The following is a 23,879-nucleotide window of genomic DNA, read 5'->3' as shown; positions in this document are numbered from 1 at the left end:
GATATAAATGAACTGAGATACTTAGGATGGAATAGGATGGGATATCAGCTGGTGTTAAGAGAACATGCAAGAAAGCTGTTTGTGCCATTGGTCAAGCTGTTTAATTAAAAGTCTCAGTTCTGGAAAGATCCTAGGGAGTGAAAGAGGGCAAAGTTCCACTGCATAAAGGAGATCCCAAGACAGAGATAGCAAATTATGGGCAAATCAATATCTCAAGCGTGGTGCTAAGGGACTAGATGCCATGTTCTGCGATTTAGTGACCTAGATGGCAGAATAAGGCAATGGATGGACAGGAATATGGTACTGTGTGTGTGTGGGGGGGGGGGTCGTGAAGAGTAAGTCTTGCCTTATTAACCTGGCATTAGTAAGGTGGGGATGTCACAGATCCCTAGAGATATAGAAAGAAATAACTGTGACACCACTACCTTATTAATGCTGGGTTAATTGATTAGCTTATTTTATTATTAAGTGACAATTCAGTGGATAAAGACAAAAGGTTACAGAAATCGTGTCAAAGGCATTTGATATGATACCACATGGAAGTCTATGCAAATTAGAGTGAATGGGATATGAAGCTGGCAACATGAATAAGATGGTGGTGGTTTACAAACATAATCAAAGAAACTAGAAGGTAAGTGACCAATAGAGCATTACAGGAATCTGTACTGTGACCCTGCTATTTGATAACGAAAAATCTTGTTTTTTTGCTTATGATGCAAAACTAAGATGGGCAATAATTAATAAAGGTAATGTAGATATCCTGCAGAATAATTAAATATACTGACAGCATGTATAAACAAAGACTAATGGTTGCCAGTTAAATGTTGCAAAGCATAACATTATGTAACATTACCAGTAGCTATTACACTGGAGTACAGAGAGAATTGAAGTTTTCAGAGGGAATACTACATAAGTGAGCAAAATAGTTCATTGAATCACCTGAATGTGGAAGAACACTGAAGTAGGAGGAGGTAATTTATCATCTTTCTTTATAACACTTTGAAATGGCCACATTTGGATGACTATTGTGTGCAGATTTGATCATCTGAGTTTCTTGGGGATGGGAAGTGATTGAGAGGATTCAGTGATGAGTGACATAGATGGTGACAGGTCTGTGGAATGAAAACATTCTGCATTTTTAACCAACAAGCCTTCAAACTGAAGATTTGGGAGCTAAAAAATTTGGATGATAGTCAAAAAGAGGGGATATGATAGAAACATATAATTTAATAAACAGGCTTTCTATGGCAGTTGCAGAAATTTTACAATACATTAGTTAATGAGAAGGAAGAGAACAAGTGGTCATCCCTGGTAGGTGAGTAAGAATGTGGTCTGCAAGGATGTTAGGAACAGATTTTTTGCTTCAGTGTGGAATAAGTTGCCAAAGGTGAGTGCTCTGTCAGTAAATGAGTTCAAGCAGTGGTATGATAGGTACAGTATGAATAATAGTATGTATGAGCCTCCCACAATGTCTTGGGACTCCACAGAGATGCACATACGATAACAATAATAATAATAAAAAACAGTCTAGCAGTCTAGCTTTGATATGACCACTTCTGAACAGATTTAATTGCTTGAGTTTCTTGGCAATGAGGAAGTGATGTCAAGAATCCAGAGGAAACTAACCAAAATGATTAGATGCATGTGGTGTAGTCCTATGAGGATAGATTAAAGGTTTATAAATTAAAAGTCTGGGAGCTAAAGATATCTAATTTTTGTGTGGGAAGATGATGATAGAATATTTGTGTTAGTTTTTGGCAGATAGCAAAGAACACAGAATGAGGAATTTTACATATCTGTGTTGTCTGTTTAATTGGGAAAGGAAGATGTCTAAAGTTCCAAATCCATGAGATCAAATTAACATTAACATATCAACACTACTAAAATATCATCATATCAAAGTGAAAATCTTAGAGGGAGCAAAATCTAGAGCATGTTTTGATAACAACAAACAAAGTTAGTTAACAACAAAGGAAAACAGTGAACCGTCCCAGTGGTTTCTTCTTGACCATTCAATGGTAATCCCAGTCTGGCCTAAATCCAGCTTGTTTTTCACCAAATTTTCCCTTCTTCAACAATTTTTTAGCCTTTACTCAAGACATGAATGCATAACCTAACTGGAAAACTCATCATCTGAATACACATCCTCAAGGGCTTACAGGATATTATAGTTTTCTTCTGCAAACCGGGTCTTTTCTCACAAATTTTTTCATCTAGTCTGGTTAAAAGATCAGAATAAGATTCCCCGGTTATTGTTTTACTCTTTTTCAAGATAATTAATAAACAAAATGCCTTTAGCATCCCAAAACATCGATGCCATGACCTTTCCTGCTGATGGAACCGAACTTTGGCTTCATTGGTGCTGAACAACTGACTTCTGTCCACTGTTCTAACTGCTGTTTGGATTATGGCGTGTAATGGTGAATCCAAGTCTTATCCATAGTAATAAATCGATGCACAAAATCAGTTTTTATTCTTGTTAAAATGCTTCAAACACTGTTCAGAGATTTTCATGTGAGTGTGTTTTTGATCTGCTGTGAGTAAGCACGGCACCCATCCTGCGCAAAGCTTTTTCATTTGCAATTCTTCATGCAAAATATATCCTACACATTCTTTTGATATGCCTATAGTAACATCAATTTCATGCACTTTGACTCGTCAGTCATCCAATACCATATCATGAACTTGATCAATGATTTCTGGTGTTGTTACACTTTTTGGACATCCTTCATGTGGATCATCTTCAAGGCTGGTATGGCCACGTTTAAACTCGGCAACCCATTTCTTAATTGTTAAAAACGAAGGAGAAGAGTGCCCATAAACTTTTATGAACTTCCAATGAATTTATTTTTTTGTTAAACCTTCTTTTACAAAGAATTTTATAACTGCACAATACTCAATTTTATCCTTTTTGCTTCAGATATACAGCTATCTGAAGCAAAAGCGTTGTCTGTATCCTTTTCAAGGGATACAGACAACACTTTTATTTCAGACATGTCTGAAAGGAAGTGTACTTTATGTTACAGGATAATGAGGCAAATGTTGTGAAGTCAACAGCCTCTATATCCAAGTAGCCTAGTCATGAAGATACTTTATGTGCAAACTTTGTTTGCTTACTCTTGGGTAAAGGATTAAACAAAAATATAATTTCTTGGCAAGTAGAATTTACTTTGTATCAACTGAAAATGAGTTGGAAAATTCATATCTAAAAGAGTTAGTATCTGAAGCACAGCCACTTATTGATCTTGCAAAGGTAAGTATGAAACCAAATATATTGTTTATAATCAGAGATGTTTAATGTGGGTGAACGGTACATTATACTTGCAAACAAACATAAACTTGTTATTTGCTTAAAAAAATACTAAAAAAAATGAAGTACTGAATATGCACTCATCAAATTGTAAATATAACTTTTCATGTATTCAGGATTATTTTAGTCAAAATAAAAAATTAAACTCCATGATTAAAGTTTAATTCAAACTATTAGTGTTGTCATTTCAGGTTTTGATTTAGATTACGGTATTGACAATTGTTAAACATAATTCAAATCATGAGCCTGCGTCAGCTATTCTTGAATGAAATCATTAAAATTAATTATAGAAATAAACATTAAGCAAATGATAAAAAGGAAACTTTAATTATGCATTAAAGAAACTTTCACATTAAACTTTGTGGACATTGTTGGTTTTTTTTTTTTTTTTTTTTTTTTTTTTTTTTTTTTTTTGTATATAAGGATATATCTGTTTTAATTCTCATGCTCCCCCCCCCCCAACTCCATATTCTCTTAACATTCTCCAAACTATAGCCTTTTTACACAAATTATGGATTCTACAACAGTGTTATAAATAATTATTTTAATTTCCCAATGTTTTGAACTGCATATTAAGGTCATCATCTGGAGTGTATATATATACAGAGACAAGCCAAATTGCATTTCACATAGTATGCTGAAGAGACAATGGTTTGATCAATGGTTATTCTACTGGCCTGACCTCTAGTGAAATTAAAATAAAATTACAATAAATAAATGAAACAAAATAAAATAACCACATCAAAGCTATATTCTATTTAAGAAACCTTCTTTCATATAGATAGTTTGTAACAGTGAAAATAGTGTTCTGGTTTGGCGTGACAATTGTTATATTGGATTTGGGATCCTGGATTGCCTATGGTGTTTATTTTATTTATCACTTTAATGTATGGAATGTGATATGTAAAGTGAATAAATAAAATAAACACCATAGGTGGTCCAGGATCCTGGATCTAATGTGGCGGTTGTCGTGTTGAATTGGAATGTTGTTTTCATTGTTACAAGCTATCTATATGAAAGAAGGTTTCTTAAATACAATATAGAATGTATGGAATAATGTCTGTGCGGTTAGCCTAGTGGCTATGCGCTTCGCAACCATATGCCTGGGGAAGGAGTGTCCTAGGTTCGATTCCCGTCGGTGACGTGAGGAGCCGAAGGCTCTTCCTCAGCCATAGCCAAGTTAGCCAGTCTTGGGCGTGGACAGCAGGGTTTTTTCCCCAGTTTATTCTGGGGTTTTTCATCCCGCAAAGCAGGCAAACTGGCCTTGAGAACTTAACACTACAGGCCATAGGATACACCGGGGCATAAGGCTGACCACCTTATCCTGTAAAACGGAGTGAGGTCCGATGATCAATGGATCCTCGACACCGCAAGGTAAAAGAGGGTATAAGGAAGGAAGATGAGATCAAGTGAAAAAACTTTCTATAGAATTACATATCTGAAGTATCTAAGCAACAAATTGTCAAAAGTTAATAAAATACATTAAACTGCTAGTACACATAATTTTTTAGAAAAATACCAGTACTCATTAGAATTCTTCGAATAACACAACTTGTAGACATCAATGAAAGTTCTTGCAAAAATGAAATACTGAAAATCAAAAAATCCTGTTCTGAACAACTGCAAATCACAGTGTATATAAAGAGTTATAAGAGCTTGCAGTTGAGGTCTCTATTCATTTGGTGCCCTTCAAGTGTAGTAATGTCCATTGTTAAATTATTTCAGTTCAAGAGGGATCAATGAATTTCTTTTTGTTCATCTGTTTGTTATTTCATTATGCTCCCAATATTTAAAATGATAATAACTTTTTTCTATATTTTTTTCCCATACAACTGGACAATTTTTATTTTTATACTAAATATGTGAGAGATCACAAGACATGTAACACAACAATGTCATGTGTGGGAAACTGGTTAAAGAGAAAGAAGGAACCTTTTAAAAAGTTGTATTCATTGGAAAAAAAACAGTATGGAGAAGGGTGTTTCAAAGAATCTAGACAGAATGAAGGAAGATGATAAAGTTGGTTCAATATGTTTGGAGTTGAACTACATATGGTTGACCAGCAGCTATTTGTGTTCTTGCATCATCAGAGGAAGGAGGAACAGTAGTATTAGCCAGTTTGGTGGAGCAATGCCCATGAAAGTCCCTATAAAAAAAGGCATAATGAGGAAACAAATGCCTACAAGAAAATAACAGTAGGGAAGTGTTAAAGAAGGAGCACGTTTTAGGCAGAATTCCCTCTTCTGTATATCTGTATATAGAAGAAATCTCGAAATCAAGAAATCTTGGGGAGGTTTTCAGTGTGCTATTCCCAACATGAGAACAATATTGTAAGGTTGGTCTGATTTAGACTTATAAAATGTTAAGAGTTGAGCAGGAGAGAACTAATGTTTTGAATGAAAAATAATATCTAGTATTTTAGAGGCAGATGAGGCTATTCGTGTAATATCTTTATACCAGGTTGAGCTGGATGTGAAAGTCATCCCAAGAAGGGGAAAAACTGATCTTGAAAGTATATCAAAACTTTAACAAAAGTAAGAGGGAGTGAAATAAGATCTTTCTTCTGGATAATAAGAGATAGAGCTGCGTTTTAATAGCAATGAAATTCGTAGTGATCTTCATCCCACTTGAGAATGGTAAGTAGGTCAGTGTTTAAAACTGTGGTTATGAAAGATATCGAAGCCCAAATCGTTTGAATGGAGAATACTGTAATCAGCAAAACTATGATTATTTGAAATTAGAGAGAGGGTCATTGATGTATAGGAAGAAGAGCATGGGTAACAGTAGAGAATTCTGGGGTTCTCCACAACTGATAAATAAATACGATCACAGGAAGCTGATAATCCAAAAAGCAGGAGGGAGGACAATGGCAGTTTGTTGAGGAGGCCATGACGACAGACACAATCAATTGCCTTGGAAATATCAAGATCAACCACATAAGTTTCCCCAAATCTTTCCATAACCTGGGTCCAAAGGTGGGTAAAATCAGTGAGGAGGTCTGCTGTAGAATATCAACAGCATAATTCATATTGGTGAATAGTAATTAATTGATGGGTCTTTAGAAAGTAGTGAAGAATCTGGCTGTTGCTGACCTTCTCCATCACTTTCAAGAGTACTGAGATTAGGGCAATGATAGTCTCGTGGATGATTTTTATCTACCTTTTTTAGGCAGAGACTGTTGAATGCATGCCAGATGAGAATGACAGCTTATAGAAGTGATACAAGAGGGATGTTAATTTAGGAGTACTAAGTTTTTAGCACAACTGGAGGGTTACTACGTGGACCAGGAGGCTTATTATTATCAAGATTAACGAGGATTTTTCTAATGTCTTTCTAGCGAAATATCAAAGGAGCCAAGTGGTAAACAGTTTGTGGCACTACAGGAGGTAATTTGCTTTGGTCATCTATACAAGAGTTGGTAGGAAAAACTGATGCCAAAAAGTTGGCATTACCTTTGGGCAATGTCACTACGGTAACATCAAGTTGTGTGAGAGAGACGGAAAGAGGGAAGGATAGAAGTTATACCCAACAGTTCTTAGTGGGGAACCAGAATGCTCAACTGCCAACTGAGAAGGAGACATGCTTATTGCATTTGGCACTTAATGAAGTCTGTTTTGGATTTGATGATAAAGGCTGGCACCTGATAATAATTCAGGTGCCGGCCTGATTGGCTGAGTGGATAGCATATCCGCTTTCCAGCCAAAAGGCTGCGGGTTCGAATCCCGTAGTGGGCATGGATGTTTGTGATTGTCTGTGGAAATACCAGTGGTGGTCGGTGTTAGATGGCGCTGGTGCAGTCAGTTGGTGATTGAATGATGGAGATGGAGTTGTAGAGCAGGTGCCCTCCCTCGATGAGTCCTCGGACTCCCTGGAGGCATCAAATAATAATAATAATAATAATTTTCTTACACTGGAGTTTTTGACTTGAGCCAATCAATATGTGCAATATTTTTTATCACTGAAACTTTGGCAGGAATGTCTGATTTGACAAAATCAGACATTCCTGCCAAAGACATCATGCAAGACATATACTAACTATCAATAACTGTCCAGACACTTTAGTAATTTATAACTGATACTTTGGCTTTGATCACCTACTGCATCCTTTCAGGGAGGCTTTCCACCAATGTGCAGCAGACATCAGGTGAAATTTGTCTCCATTCTTCTATCAAAGCAGCATTGAGTTCAGCAACAGTTCAAGGATGTGCTGCTCTAGACTTCAATCGCAGCCCCAATTTGTTCCAAAGGTGTTCAATGGGATTGAGGTCAGGACTCTGCACAGGCCAGTGCAGTCATTTAACACCCATCTCTTCATACATTCATAACAGCTGCAGCTTTGTGGCATGGGGCATTGTCGTCTTGATAATAACATGGATCCGTTCCATAAAAACTCTACAGTGAAGGCAGTACCTGATTATCTAGAATATCAAGGTGCTGCCTTCATGGAACCATGGACAACGACCAGTGGTCTCATTCCAAACTGGCTGAATGCACCGCCCCCTTCCGCACACACACACCCATTACTTCTCCACCACCAAACTTTGCTGTGGGTACAACACACTGTGGTGACAAGCAGTCACCAGGCTGCCTCCACCCACGCCCTTCCATCAGACTGGAAACAGGCAAACCTTGATTCATCATTCCAGAGTACCGTTTTCCACTGGTCAATTGTCCAGTTCACATGCTCTTTGCACTAGGCCACACGAGCTGCCTTGTTTGCTGTGATGTTTGGCTTGTGTGCTGCTACTCTTCCATGGAAACCCAGTAAATGGAGTTCTTTATGTGCAATATTAGTGCTCACCATGGTGTTACCGATTGTAGCCAGTTTTTGCATGCCACATGTTTTAACACCCTCCTGTCCTTGTCAGTCACTTTTGGTGGCCGCCCTGGGCATTTTCCTGCACTAGTGACGCCAGAATGTCTCCATTTGTTGATCACATCAACAACCGTTGATTTTGGATGCTCTAGATGAACAGCAATATGTATGGACATGCCACCAATGTGACAGCCCACAGTGACACCTCTCTTGAAGTAACTGAGTTCATGTCATGTTGCCATACCACCTATATTCAACTGCTACAATGAAATACTGCTTTCTACTATCTGTATACCAGATTTTATGTTATTAACAAACCTGGAATGTTCTTCCATCTTTTTTTTAAACATATGCGATGACACTAGTATTTGTTTAGTTATCTTTAATGGTAAATTTAGTGCAGGCAAGTTACTGAACAAGGGTGTGCAGCTGAGGTAAAGGACTTGTGGCACGTAACTCCTGCACAGGGAGCACCCAGACTTCAATTCTGTGGCTTTGACAGTGACACCTGTATGTTGCTATATTTAAGAATAAATGAACATATAAACACAGCAAAGAAAATTATGTCTGCATTATATTTGTACAATAAATGCAAATAGTAGAGTACACAATTATTGTATCATCCTGAAATTAATATTACATAAAATATATTTTAAAAAGTTTAACATTTTAAGAGTTTTCATAATGAGTTTTGAAAACAAACATAAATTACAAATATTTTATTATTATTAACATCTGACCTCCACGGAGTCAGAGACTAATCGTGGGAGGTACACACTATTGCACAAAATGTCATCCAATCGTGATTTAAGCTGATTCAGTGTGTCTACATTCACAACAAAATCCACTCACCAAACATTCTCCATGCAAAGAACCTGCTCCTTACTCCTTTACTCACTCCTTACTCCTCTACTACCACCCCCTCTCCCATTCTATGAAAAATCTCTTTGATGTCAACCTGATAATAACCCCTGCCTAGCTTATCATGACTCAATCATATCCCCCCTTTTCCTTCTATTCACGAGGCTTTGCAACTTCACTCTCTCAATCTGTCCTCATACTCCACTTTCAAAAGACCACTAACTACCTTTGTGAATCTTCTCTGTATCCTTTCTAACATATCCTTGTTACCATGAAATCCCGGCGACAAAATTTGTGCACAATAATCCATATGAGGCCTGATCAAGGCTTTATACAATGGCATCGTAACCTCTCTGTTTCTGCATGTCAGGGTGCTCTGCATCATTGCCATTATTATCATTATTATTATTATTAAGGACGACTCCAAGGAGTCCTTAGACTCACCGAGAGAGGCCATAAAAATCATGTCCATCACAACTATTCGACATTCACACAGTATCTATCATATTGCCTTGAACTCACTCACTGTCATAGCACCCACAACAGACTCTGGCAGCTTATTCCACTCATTTACCACTCTAAAATTAAAAAACTAGCTCTAACACCCTTACTAACCACACTCTTGCTCAGCTTCCATGGATGTCCACTAGTCCTCCCACCACCAGTCCTGTTCTCAAAAATATCCTCTGAATTAATCCTATAGAAACCCTTCAGCAATTTGAATGTCTCAATTATATCTCTCCTTTTCTGCCTATCAACCAATTTTTCCAACCCATCTTCAACCTGTTCTCATAAGGTTCATTCCATAGACCTACTATCATCTTGGTCACTCATCTCTGGATCCTCTCAACCTCCTCCCCATCAAGAAGAAACCTAGCTGACCAAATCTGGGCATGGTAGTCGAGATGGGGTCATATCAAGGCTCGATACAGAGGAACAATAACTTGCTTGTCTCTGCTCATCAAAGTGTTCTTCAGCATCCAAGTGATTTGATGAACTGATTTAGCCACTTTTGCAATGTGCCCCCTAAACTTCAACTCCCTATCCACCAACACTCCCAAGTCCCTGGCCTCATCAATCTCCTGGAGTACAGTTCCACCAATGTGATATACTGCTGCTAATCTTTTCACCCTAAAATGCATAACCTTACATTTTGCCACATTAAATTGACATCCATTCTCCTTAGCTCAGACCTCCAATCTATCCAAATCATCCTGCACAATTTTGACATCTTCTGCATTCACTATTCCCCTACCCAACTTTGCATCATCAGCAAACAAATGAACCATTCCTCTCAGATCCTTCCCTATATCGTTTATGAACAAATTAAACAGCAGTGGTCCAAGAACAGAACCCTGCGGCACATCACTAGTCACGGGCCGTCTTTTGGACTCTACTCCTGAATAAACCACTCTCTGATATTTCTCCATCAACCACCCTCCTATCCATCCCCATATGTTACAGTTTATGGATTAGAATTCCATGTGGTATCCTGTCAAAGGCCTTAGCCAGGTCCAGCAGCAGCACTGTAAACCCATTACCCTTATCCAGTTCAGCCGTCTCTGTGTTATAAAACCTGAGCAAGTTACTGAGGCATGATCTACTCTTCACAAAACCATGCTGTCCCCATACAGTATTTCATTTTCATCAATCCATTCCTGTATTTTCCCTTGACTACTTTCTCCAAGACCTTGACAATGACTCCTGATATGCTGATCGGTCGGTAATTTGCAACAGTAGTCTTGGATCCTCCTTTATGCAGTGGAACTATTTTCCCCTCTTTCCACCCCTTCGGGACTAAACCAGACCAGAGACTCAGATTAAACAATATGGTCAAGGGCACTGACAATTCTTTAGCCGCTTCATGTAAGACCTGTGCTAGTATACCATCCAATTCCACAGATGTATTCATATTAAGGTTCTGTAATAGACTATTCATCTCCATTCACCACAATTCCCGTATAAACTAATGGTTCCTTCATTCCTTCAATGTCACCACCTGGATGATATACTCTTGCAAAGAGCTCACTCAGTAATTCCACTATATCGACTGATTCAGTGACCTGCCTACCATTAGCATTCCTTAAAATCATTCTGCCATGTACTGTTTTTCTTTTACTTGCAGCATATTGAAAGAACTGTTTGGGATTCTCTTTAGCTTCCATGGCTAATTTCCTTTCATAATCCACTTTTGCTTTTCTTACCACACTTGTTACCCTTCTGGCCTGTGCTTTATACCATTCGTGTGCCTGCAGGTCACCTTTCTCCTTAAATTCCCTCCACAGTTGTTTCTTTTTTGCAACTCAAGCTTAATGGTGTTATTCATCCATTTAATTCCTACTTGATTTACTATTCGGACTCTAGGTATAAAGTCAGCCATAACCTCCTGCAAAATCTCCTTGACACTTTCCATGCACTATCAACATCCAGCCCTTGCAGTTTTACATGCCATGGCACTGAACCAAGCAATCTCCTAAGCTTGTCATACTTGCCAGCATGATAATTCCACATATACCCTGTCTTAATCGAAAATTTCACACAATTAGCCACCTCCTAGGTCAAGACCTTATGATCACTCTCATCAGTAGGTGGCAACATGGTCATATTCATTACAGTCAAATTCTCAGATGCTATTACTAGGTCAAGCGCTCTCGAACCCCTAGTATTTTCCATTACATGCTGTCTCAGATAGTTATCCCTTAATAACTGAATAAAATCCAGTTCCTTCCTCACGTGTCCTCTCCTCCTTCCAATCAATGTTACCATAGTTGAAATCCCCATAATAATTACCCTCCTTCCACTCATTTCATCAATTTGTTTATGCATACTATCTCCACCATCTATTCCATCACCTGGTCTATAGCAGCACCCAACTGTATATTTTGTTCTGCTAGTCTCAATCTCACACCAAATAGCCTCAAATGAGCTATTTTCACTATCCTGCAATACAACTTCTATTCTCTTTGGCTGCAGTTCATCAGCTATCATCAATAACACTCCTCCCCCCATTTTATTCTCTCTGTCCCTCCTGAACACACTATACCATACACATTCTATCCCACTAACTATATCATCTTCTGTCAGCCATGTTTCACTAATGCCAATAACCTGTGGCCAGGAAGAGCCCACCAAGGTCAAAGATTCTTCCTTCTTGTTCCTAATACTCCTGGCATTAGTATACATGAAATGCAGAGGTCCATTTGTCCCACCCCAATCTTGATGCGTTATACTAACTTCCCATTCTGATTTCTTGTCCATCGTACTGGCTCGGGCACATTATATACATTCTTACGCTCAACTGCCTCACTGATGTCTGCATATCCACTTTCCTCCCCCCCTCCTTAATAGTTCTAGTTTCCCTGATTTTGCACATCCACTTTCACTTCATTCAGCAACACTTTTTCCAGTCTTCGCACACCAAATCCATTCAAAAGCAAGCCATCCATCTTGTACAAATCCTTTCACCCATCAAACTCACTCTACACGTCCACAAACTCCACACCACACCATCTGCATAACCTGCACATAAAGTCATTTGTGATTATGGCCCTCCTTCTAAACTCTTCTCTGTCATACCGTGGCAACAGACTCACTATCCTAACTCTGTCACTCTTTTCTTTCGCTACCTCTAATAATTCCTTCAAGTCTTTTCTCATATCAAATTTATCTCCTTTCAAAATCATTCGTTCCCACCACGACTATCATTTCTTTCACCCTCTGCTTTTGCGCTCTAATACTCTCACTTACATCCTTAATTTTTGCACCCAGTAAGTATGATTTAGTCAAACTCTCATCTATCACACCTCGTACTAACGAGTCAGCGTACAACTCTCTTTCCTTCATTTCTGAAACACTCCCAATCATACGCTTATTTTTCCTTTCATACACTTGCTTATTTCCGTTAGCCGAGGTGCTCAGGAAAGAGTTTTGCAGTCACTCCAACTGCCTTCGCCCTATGTATTACTCTGTGTAACCGTGAGATCTCACTCAGTACAACTAATTCCTCATTTTTTTCCTCATTCAAACCATTTTCTCTCTCTGTATAACTACTTTCACTCTCTCTTTCATCACCGCTCTCATTGCTATCTTGTACAACATCGCAATTTCCTATCACACCACTATTTTCTCTCACATTCTTGCTTCCTTCTACAACAACAATCTCACAACCTGACACACACTTCAATTCCTCACTTTCCTTACACTTTCGGCACATTATCCGATGTCATGTCTTCACAACTTTTGCAATGTGGCCCTTGAATTTCAAGTCCTTGTCCACCATCACTCCTAGATCTCTCGTCTCCTCTACTTCCTTTAAGTTTCCCTAAAGTGTATACTTTGCGTGCCATTGTTGCTTACCAAATCTCAAACCTTACACTTTGCAACAATGAACTGACAGTTCCACTTATTTGCCCATTCATGGAATTTATTCAAGTTCTCTTGTAAGACCATAGCATATCTGCTTGACTCTGCATTGCTCCCGCCCCCCCCCCCAGTTTTGCATCATCTGCAAACAGCTGCATATTACTAGTTTAAACCATCTCAAATATCATTAACAAACAAATTGAATAACAATGGTCCCAAAAGTGACTGCTGCAGTACACCACTAGTGACCTTCCATATACAACTTTCTGATACCTATCTGACAGCCAGTCACTGATCCAATTCAGAAGTCTGTTACCCAGTCCCATCTGCTTCAATTTATTTAACAGCTTGCAGTGTGGCAGTCTATCAAAAGCTTTTGTAAAATTCAAGTACACCACTGTATATGCATCTCCCCTGTCTAAGGTATTTGTCACCTTGTTATAGTAATTAAGTTAGTGAAACATGATCTCCCCTTAACAAACTCGTGCTGATAACTACAGAGAATACTGTTGTTATCAACCCATTTCTGTATCCTACCTCTCACCAATCTCTCCAGTACCTTTACCATGACTCCAGATATACAGACTGGCCTATAATTTAAAGCTACAGCCTTATCACTACTTTTATGTAGTGAAACAATTTTACCCTCCTTCCATTCCCTTGGAACCTGTGCTGTTGCAAGACTTTTATTAAAAGCTCTTTGCCTTTTAAAATCTGTAAAACTACTGTCCAAAAACATTTTAAATGTAATAATCACTTCCTGCAAAATTGCAGTACTGAGTGATTAACTTCCCTAACAGTGAAGTGGTCTGTTCTATAACAGTGAAGTTATGGAACAGACCATAATTTATTTTGGTCTGTTCCATAATTTATTTTGCTGTGCATTGAATTTATTTTGTTTGTTCAAAAGAGATATAAAAATTAATTGCACATGTGAAAATAAAATAAATTATTTTTATTTTAGAACATGACATGAAATCAATCTTAGCAGTAAATTTATTTATTGTTAGAAATATCTGCAGTCTTTTATTCCTCCAATCAGTGCAATGGAACAAGTTATTTTATTCAGGTTCCTTCATTTTACTGAAGATGGTACAGAAATTATTTTCTGTGTTGAAAATAATTATGTTAAATATTTATGAAAAACATCATGAGCAATAATGAAATAAATTCAATTTGAACAATTTCTTTTTCTTTGCTTGCAAAATTCCAAATAATGGCTATATATTTCTCATCATGCTTAAAGTTTTATATGAGGTGTTTTGCTTTTTTTAAACAAACGATTAAATTGCATTACTCGAGACTTTTTTTTTTCAAATATCACAACAATAAGAAAACTAATGGAAGAAAATCTGGAAGACGAGCAAGCGGGATTCAGATGACACAGAAATACTGTGCACCAAAAATTGATGTTAAGATTACTTGTGAAGAAAGCTCTATATAATAAAAAAACATTCATGCTTCCTTTATTGACTTTGAGAAAGCATTCCATAATCCAGATTAGAGAGAGTGGTATAGGCTGCATTCAAATTGTATTCGAACAAGAATTTGATATGTCTAATGCCGAGGCTGATGTGAAACTAGTTCCAAACAACAAGGGACATGAGACAAGGAGACCCCATATTTTCAAGCATCTTTATTATGCTTTTGAGAAAAAACATGATAAATATGCTTGGTCTGTTCCATAAGTTACTCAAATCTTACAGAGTGGACAGGAACCTGATATGTCTAACGCAGAATATACACGATACCCACAAAAATAAATAATTATAATTTGCAGATGACACAGTCATTATTGAAGAAGATGAAGAGAACTAGAAAGAACAGTACTGAAGTTAAGTGAAGAAGGAAAGCGATATGGGTTGATAATGAACACTGAAAAAACTAAGCCAATGATATTCAGAAAAAAGAGGATGAAAAAGCAAATATGGGCAGACATGAGCTGAAAGAGGTTAGGAACTTCATGCACCTAGAGTGCAACATGACATGTGTCACACAATAAAAAAAGAGATAAGATCTCAGATAACAAAACTGAAAGTAAAGCTATAGGAAATGGACAGGATATGGATAAGTAACACAGTGAGCCTTCCCAAAAACTGAGACAACAAAGATTCTATGAACTGGATGTAAAAGATAACAAATGAAGAACTGTGAAGAAAAGTAAACTGCAATGAATCTAACACAAAAAATAATTTAAAGGAAACTAAAGCTCTTTGGACATAATTACAGGATGAATAACAGTAAAAAGATCAAAACCTTGATGTTTGGATGTTTGGTAGAATGGATGGTATAAACAGAAGAAGTGGGCAAGGCAAGAATGGATAGATGATGTGAAGGAGTGGTGTGGAGAGAGAGAGAGAGAGAGGTTGTAGGATTTGAGTCACCTGGCAATGGACAAAGAGAAATGGCAAAGAATGGTGAAAAGCATCAGACACCAACAGGCACTGGACCAATGGGCACTAATGATAATGAATATTTCACAAGAACCTCAGACATTTCCTTTTAGCTTAAAAATGCAACAGATGAATTTTTTCTGGGATGCTTATTTCAATAATAGTATTCAATGCTTAACTGCTGCAAATATGATGAAAATGTCTGAAACATCCTATGCACATTAATTCAAAATTTATGTTCCTTCAAAGTATTCCAATTACATCTACTCCCCATCTGCACCAAGAACTGAATTATAGATTACTACTTTTCTGTTTAATCTCCTACTGTTTTCACAAGGAGTATTTTATGTTTCAGTATCCAAAATTTAATATTTGACCATTTCAAGAAAAAAACATAAAAGGATGGTAATGCTAGGTCTGATGATGTAAGTGCTTCTAAAACTGGGCCATTTCTTTGTATTTTATTCTCCCTTCTTTTCCTTCCATGCCTAACATTGGTTATTTAGAGAACAGCAAACAGTTTAATTTATTCTAATTTTTATAAATAGATGTTCTGTTATATTTTCCCTATTTAAAAAATTCTCCACCATCATCATCATCAAATTCCTGACATATACCCTCAAGGGGTGTACAGGATATGATAGTACTAAATGAAAAATTTACCTCATTACTAACTTCCTATCTACAATTTTCCTCCAAATCAGCCTGTTACTTGTCAAGACTCCAATATTATCATTATCAGATCTTATATTTATATCGTCTAAGGCACATTGCACCGTATCAATCCACCTATATCTTGGTCTTCCTCTGGGTCGTTTTCCTGCCAACCTGGCAGAGAACACTTGTTTTGCTAATCTTTCTTCGCCCATTCTGTTTAAGTGACCATACCACCTGAGATTAGCTCTGCTAATGCATTCCTGGATGCCGACAATGTCAAGTTCTTTCCTAATATCCTCGTTTTTAATATGATATTGCCATTGATGCCATCTGTTCACGCCTCTAATCTTTCTCAGGGCTCTCATATCAGCGGTCTCTAGTCTTTGGTCACATGTTTTACTTCTGACCCAGCTCTCAGATCCATAAGTTAAAACTGGTTTGAACACTGTCTTGTATACAGCTAATTTAGTGTTCTGACTAATTTCTCTCTTATTTAATAAAAAATTCTTTATGGTATAAAAATGTTAGTTTTGGGGTAACTTTTTTTTCATCTTAAAAATAGTCTAAATGCTATTGCTGATGGTTTCCATTTCTGTAATAAGTTATATCTCAATAATACTAGTTCACTTTGGGAACATGTATCAAAACTGGTAGTAAATGTATTTTATTTTTTTTTCTACATATGCATTATTCTCTTCTTCGTACTGAGAAAATATTGCATAATACACAGTATTTTTTTTCTTCGTGGGATGAGATATTTTCAGGACCAATTTTATGAACAATGTTCTGTCATTTTTTCCCTCCCAAAAACAAAATGCACAAGATTATTTTCTTCCTATTCATACTAGCTGTATAACCATGACATTATTAAGACTGCTTTAGCTGCATGTTAGGCAGACCACTTAATCAATGCATAATTTGTTTCATAACTTTATTTTAATTTGTAATGAATGATTCCAGGAAAATGGGAGGGGGGGAGAACTTTAAAGCAGTGCATATAACATTACAAATTATTCATCATCATCAGCTACTGATAATCCACTGCTAGATGAAGGCCATTGCAAGATTACTTCAAAACTGTCTGTCCTTAGCTCTCCTTTCCCATGTCACTCCTGCAAATCTGATGATATCATCAATCCACAGTGGTTTAAGTTGGAGTCGTGGTTGTTTTTCCTCTCTTGGAATCCAATCCAGTACTTCTTTTGTCCATTGTTGCTCTTGTCTTCGAGCAATATGCCCAGCCCATTGCCACTTCAGATGTTTCACTCTTCCTATGATGTCAGAGACTTTGGTTCGATTTCTTATCCACATATTCCTTTTGTGATTCAGTCTTAAGACACCAAACATACGTCTTTCCATACCAAATTGTGTTGTTCTTAATTTTTGAATTTCTTTTGCATTTAGTGTCCATGTTTCACAGCCATATGTCAATATAGGAAGAATACATTGGTTAAAAACTTTTCACTTCAGGCATAATGGTAGTTGGCTTCTGAATATTGACTAATTTTCTAAATGCTTTCCATCCAAGTATCATGGGTCTTTCAATTTCATCCATATTTTGTTCCATCGATATCTGTTGTCCTAAGTATATATAATGATCTACTTGTTTAATTTCATCATTATTGACTTTTATTATTTCTGGTTGGCCATAGCTATTGAAAATAACTTGGGTATTCTTTAGGTTTCTTTAGGCCAGCTGTTTTGCTAGCAATTTGAAGTTCATGGATACAAGTCTGTAATTCATGTGTAGTTGAAGTAAAGATAACTATGTCACCTGCAAAGCATAAATAGCTTAAATATCTTCAGACCATTCTCTTTCCAATCAAGAAGTTTGAATATTTCTTCTAGGCATGCTGTGAATAATTTTGGAGATATTGTGTCACCCTGTCTTATACCTCTCTGTATTTCCACAGCAGAGATGTTTCCATTTTAATGAACTGCTGCTGTTGCATTGGTGTATGCTGATTTGATGGTCCTGACATATGGCTTCTCCACTTGTTGGTTTCGTAATGCTTTAAGTATTGCACAAGTTTTTACTAAATCAAAGGCTTTCTCATAATCAATAAAATCAAGACATAATGATAACTGATATTCATTACACCATATGATAATCTGTTGTACAACTTGAATATGGTCCATTGTACTAAAGCCAAAGTCTGCTTGTTTTATTTGGTTGTACTAGATCTAGAGTTGTACAATGCCTATGAGCCAAGACTTTTGTAAACACTTTGTAAGCAACCGATAGTAGACCGATAGCTTGGTAGTTCATTAAGTCTTCTACTTCACTTTTTTTATGTATCAGAATTAGGGTAGTCTTCTTCCATGTTCCTGGTATATAATTTTTCTTTGGACATGAGGTAAATAGTTTTGCTAAAATTTTGTACATCATTTCCCCACCTGCTTTAAGAAGTTCAGCTATAACTCCATCCTCATCTGCAGCTTTTCCATTTTGCAAGCTTTGGATGCTTCACATAACTTCTTCTGGTAGAATCCATAGCACTTCAGTTATTTCGTAGTTTTCTTCTTCTTCATGTAATTCATCATCCTGATATACTATTGAGTAAAATTCTGCAATTCTATTTGCTATAGCATATCTATTTCTGGTTATGGCGCATCTTGTAGTTTGACTGCAACCATCTGTTTATTGCTGTTTGGCTTTTTTGAGACTACAGTTGTTTTTAATTGTTTGTTGTATGAATTTACAATTGAATTTTCTTATTTCTTACGTGATACATTTTCTGATTGTTTTGCACAATTCAGGGTGTTCAATTTTATTCTGTAGTTTATTTGCTCATTTCATTTCTTTTGTTTCTTCAGAAATTTTGTCTTGCTTCTGTTCTGTGGTACCAGCTGTTTCAAGTGAGCACTGTAAAAGGTTTTGGGTAATAATGTTCATTACTTTCTGATGGATCAGCATTGTCATCTATAATAAGATTTTTGAATCTATTTTATAGTTCATGTTAGAATATATCTTTTTTAATGTTGAGTTTGTGTCCATCTATGTTTTGTCTTGATCTTCAAAACATTTTTCTTCTTACTTTTTGGCAGTTTATTTGAATCTCACTGCATACCATATGATGGTCACTTCCAATGTTTATAACAGAACAGTCCTGAAAGATGTTTTTCTTATTGCTGAGGATAAAGTCAATTTCACTAGTTTTTCCATTTTTCTTTTTCTGTAAATTCTATTAGCCTTGCTCTTCTATCATCTCTCATGCCATATCCAAAATAACACAATGAGTTTTCATTTGATTGTTGTACACCAATTCTAGCATTCAAGTCTCCCATTACAATTCTGAAATGATGTTTTCCTTTATTGTAAAGATGGAATACATCATAATAGAAGTCTTCAATTTCTTCATCAGTATGACTTCTTGTTGGTGCATAGACTTGGATGATTTTAAGAGTGTATCTTTTTGAGATCTGAACAACACTACTTTGATATTCGATCAGATATACTATCAAATTCTATTATGTTGTTCTTCAATTTTTTTGTTAATCATGAATCCAACTTCACTGATTCTTTCCTTATCTTGGCCTCTATAATACAGTATGTCTCTGTTTTTTAATTGAAAAATTTCTTCACCATTACATCTAACTTCACACAGTCAAAGAATGTTCTAATTTAGTCGCTTTAACTCTTCAGTTAGTTCAGTTAGAAGTGTTTCAATGTTCAGAGTCCTACAGTTTAAACTTCCAAGGTCTAATTTCCAAGATTTATGTGTTGTTTTCTATAATGAAAAATCATATATGCATGAAACTAAAAATTGATTTCCAACTGGGATTATGGTTAAACAATAAACAAACTAAAATTTAGATCAAACAGTTAGCTTTCTAAAACTTGGATATACATCATCATCATCAAATTCCTGCCATGTACCCGCAAGGGGTGTACAGGATATGATAGTACTACATGAAAAAAATTACTTCATTATTAATTCCTATCTACAATTTTCCTCCAAATCAGTCTGTTATTTGTCAAGACTCCAACATTATCAGATCTTATATTTATATCGTCTAAGGCACTTTGTACCGTATCAATCCACCCATATCTTGGTCTTCCTCTGGGTCGTTTTGCTGCCAACCTGGCAGAGAACACTTGTTTTGCTAATCTTTCCTCGCCCATTCTGTTTAAGTGACCATACCACCTGAGATTAGCTCTGCTAATGCATTCCTCGATGTTGACAATGTCAAGTTCTTTCCTAATATCCTCGTTTTTAATATGATATTGCCATTGATGCCATCTGTTCACGCATCTAATCTTTCTCAAGACTCTCATGTCTGTGGTCAAGTGTTTTACTTCTGACCCAGCTCTCAGATCCATAAGTTAAAACTGGTTTAAACACTGTCTTGTATATGTTAATGCTAATTTAGTGTTCCGACTAATTTCTCTCTTATTCCATATGAATTTATTCAATTGACTTCCCACCATACCAGCTTTGCTGATTCTGTTGTCTATTTCTATATTTAATTTACCATCTTCAGAAAAATCATGCCTAAATAGCTGAAATGTTTTACTTGTTCCACTGGTTCTCCATTCACAACACAGTTGACATTTTCAATGATTCTGCCTATTTTCATTGTCTTTGTCTTTTTATTGCTGACCTTCATACCATATCTATTACAACAACTATTCAATTTAGTCAGAGAATCCTGCAGACTTGTAGCAGATTTATTTAGAAGTATCACATCATTTGCATAAAGCAAAGAGCTGACATTAACATCTCCAATTTTGATATCTTGTTTAATACCACTTTCCTTCATTATGTGATCCATATAGATAATGAATAACAGAGAGGATAATGTACATCCTTGTCTCACACCAGATTTAACATTAAACCATCTTCCTGTACTTCCTTCAATTCTAACTGCTGACTTACAACTCAAATAAAGACTAAGTTGCTTGATATAATGCCCCGTTGACACCATATAACTGCAGCGTATTGAATAGCTTCTCATATGCCTGTCTGTGGTATATGAGAAGTCATATGCCTTTTCTAAATTGACAAAACTTAAATACAGATCTCTGTTATATTCCCATGCTTTCTTGACTATTTGTCGTAAAGTGAAGATCTGATCCTGACAGCCTCTATTTGGCCTGAATCCAGCTTGTTCTTCACCAAGCTTTTCTTCCACAATTCTTCTCAACCGTTTCTCAAGTATACTTGCATAGATCTTGCCAGGAACACTCAGTAGGGAAATACTTCTGTAATTCTCACATGCAGTTTTATTTCCCTTTTTATATATGGGTACTATGAGAGCTCTACTCCAATCATCAGGAATTCGTCCCTCTGTCCAGGCTTTCTGAACTATGCAGTGCAGCCACTGTAAGACTCTTATACCACCATACTTCAGCATTTCTAGTCGAATATCATCTACTCCTGCTGCCTTTTCACATTTCAAGCCTTTGATGGCTTTTTCTACTTCAAGTATGGATATGTATTCCTGACTGCATGTGTGGTCAGTGTTTTTTACTACTGTGCTGTCATCGCTGCTTGTTTCATTTAGCAGTTTTTCAAAGTAATTACTCCATACTTCAAGGATATCTTTTTCTCCCGTTTTCATGTCACCTTTATCATCTCTAACTCCTTTTACAGCACTCTTTCCTCCATTCCTAAGCTTCTTCAACAACCTCCAGAATATTTTGCCACCTTCTTGATATTTATTTTCTATATTCTTGCCAAAGTCTTCCCATGACTTTTGTTTAGCTAGTTTCATACAGTGTTTAGCAATCTTGCATTTGTCTCTATATTCTCTAAGAGCACAAGCTGACTTATTTGACAGGAACTTTTGATATGCTTTCTTCTTTTCCTTCACTGCCTCTTTAACTTCCTGTGTCCACCAGGGAGTTCTGATTTTTTTATCCTTACAGACAACCTCACCACATACCTCTCTCGCAGAATCAATCAATGTTTTCTTCAGAGTTTGCCACTGAATCTCCAAGGTTTGATTCCTGTTCTCAAACTCTTTCATTTTTTTTTCAATAATCTTTGTGTATTTTAGTCTATAGTTCACATCTGAGAGCTGCTCAACTTTTATTCGCTTTAAAACTTTCTTACATGTTATTCTTTTCAATATGAAATTCAATTTTATCCTGCTCAAGACTAAATAGTGATCACTTCCAATTTCAAATCCTCTGTACACTCTGGTGTCCTGCACCAGGGAGAAAACATCACTATCAACAATAACATAGTTAATGAGACTTTTCTTATTCCTAGCCTCTTCTCTCCATGTGAATTTGTGCACATTTTTATGTTGGAACATGGTGTTAGTAATAACCAGTCCATGTCCTGAGCAGAAATCCAACAGATATTTGCCATTATTATTAGCTTTGCTCTTTTCTCCAAATTTTTTCCAAAATATTTTTGTATGTCTGACAATCATTTCCTACTCTGCTATTTAGATCCCCAACAAGGACCAACTTTTCATTTTTCATTGTGTCAGTTGCTTTTTCTAAAGCCTCAAAAAATTCCTCCACTTCTACCTTAGTAGAACCTTCTGTGGGACCATAGGCACAAATAAGTCTCATCGTCCAGTTCCCCATTCTCATATTTGCCCACATTACTCTACTTGAGACTGACTGCCATTCAAGAAGATTAGCCTCGTATTTTGTGTTGAATACTATGGCTACTCCTTGTTTTCCTTGATTGTCATTGCCTGAATATAACATTTTGTATTTATTGCTCAGAAAGATCTCACCAGTTTTTGTCTTTTTTGTTTCAGTCACCCCTATTATGTCGATCTGGTACTTATCTAATTCCTCAGCTAGCTCCATTTCTTTGCCATTCAGGCTTCCTACGTTGATAGTACCGATCTTTAACTCTGGTGATGTTGAGTTGGGGTTTGTTTTCAGATTTGTTCCAGTAGCTGACTTTTCATTGTTCACCCTGGTTCCCTGGCGAAAACAACGGGGGCCTTGTTTAACCGGGCAACGCCCCAGCCGGCATGAAATTTTGTCATGTTGTACCATCATTTTTTATTTTGGTTTAACCAATAAGAATACAATTTGGTCGACTAAATCCCAAATTGCCAGCCCATCCTCGTTCGTTCAGTATCCAAGTAGATACCTAACAGGGTGCACCACGAGAAGGTGAGGATTGGACATTAGGTCAGAAGCCTTCGGTTCTCCGCATTCCTTTAAAGGCTATGTGGAGGTCTCCTCTCAGTTATACAGCTTTGACCCTTAAGCACCCAACTTGGATATACATGTATAATAAATTTAGTTTAATCCTTTATCCGAGTGTAAGCAAACAAAGTTTGTGCCTGAAGTATCTTCAGGACTGTGGCAACTCGTGGTAAAGGTGGACCAAGCCCTCATCACTACTTGTCTTAGTATCTCCCACAATGCAAAACACATCTCCTTGCAGACATGTATAATGCGATCCATTAAGGGAAGGGTCACTACCCAGACCGGTTTCAACTTTATTGAGGTCTCGTCAGTGGGAGCCATATCTCTAAAATCATAGTTACCATGCATACT

General features: G+C 36.8%; 1 protein-coding gene across 1 annotated transcript in view; it reads right to left on the bottom strand.

Moving 5' to 3' along the window:
• The window catches only part of LOC150098900 (zinc finger protein 830), a 164,224-nt gene that overhangs the window by 107,754 nt on the left and 32,591 nt on the right, over positions 1-23,879 (bottom strand). The gene's annotated exons all lie outside the window — the stretch shown is intronic.

Source organism: Typopeltis vanoorti, chromosome 15, assembly GCF_054136105.1.
Source record: "Typopeltis vanoorti isolate ZY-2024b chromosome 15, IOZ_Tvanoo_1.0, whole genome shotgun sequence".
Classification (NCBI taxonomy): domain Eukaryota; kingdom Metazoa; phylum Arthropoda; class Arachnida; order Uropygi; family Thelyphonidae; genus Typopeltis; species Typopeltis vanoorti.
The sequence above is the reverse complement of the archived record's forward strand: the minus strand, read 5'-3'. Positions and strand labels throughout refer to the sequence as shown.